This window comes from Octopus bimaculoides, chromosome 18 (assembly GCF_001194135.2).
Source record: "Octopus bimaculoides isolate UCB-OBI-ISO-001 chromosome 18, ASM119413v2, whole genome shotgun sequence".
NCBI lineage: Eukaryota > Metazoa > Mollusca > Cephalopoda > Octopoda > Octopodidae > Octopus > Octopus bimaculoides.
The window spans coordinates 12,159,135-12,159,894 of record NC_068998.1 but is presented as its reverse complement, the minus strand read 5'-3'; the positions used below and the strand labels follow the sequence as shown (position 1 = coordinate 12,159,894).

At 39.7% G+C, this 760-nt stretch overlaps 1 protein-coding gene across 1 annotated transcript in view; it reads left to right on the top strand.

Annotated features, from left to right (window-relative positions):
* LOC106868652 (40S ribosomal protein S27-like) overlaps window positions 1-760 on the top strand; it is a 6,843-nt gene that overhangs the window by 1,537 nt on the left and 4,546 nt on the right. The window lies entirely within an intron of this gene.

The window sequence follows — 760 nt, the reverse complement described above, 5'->3', positions numbered from 1 at the left end:
GCAGTGGTCTCATGAAGCTCCTTCTGGAATTCCTCATGAGAAGTGCGTAAGGGTGGCCATGTCTCAAGCTCGTGTGTGCTGGCACATCCATAGCGCTGCTTCTAAGTTATGTATTATACATGCAGTTTCCTTTTTTTTTTTTTTTATAAATAATACATGAGCATGTTATCAAAAATGAACTTCCACACATGCAGATATAGTTAAATAATATATTGACTGCCAACCTCCAGTCTGTTGTTAAGTTGGAGCCCTAGTCTGTCTATGAGTATAGCTTCCTTAATTCTTAGATTACCCAAATTTCTTTCATTGGCCTCAATTGTGATTGCTATGCTTTTGTCGGTGTTCCGGCATCTGTCTAGATGTTTTCTGAAGGAAACTGCACGTATAATACAAAACTTAGAAGCGGTGCTACGGATGTGCCAGCACACATGAACTTGTGACATGGCCACCCTCATGCACTTCTCATGAAGAATTCTGGAAGGAGCTTCGTGAGACCACTGCAGAGACACTTCCAGAAAAAAACCCAAAAAAACAATTATAGCAATGACTCGATCAATTCCTAGGGATATCTGAAGAAGGAATTTTTGTATTCCAAAATATTATATCAGACTATGGATGATTAAATTATAACAGTTATTATAGTGCATGCAATTCAAGACACGTGTGTGTGTGTGTGTATGTATGTAGAAACTCTGCCAAATTAGATTGGAGCCTGGTGTTGCCATCCGGTTTCACCAGTCCTCAGTCAAATCGTCCAACC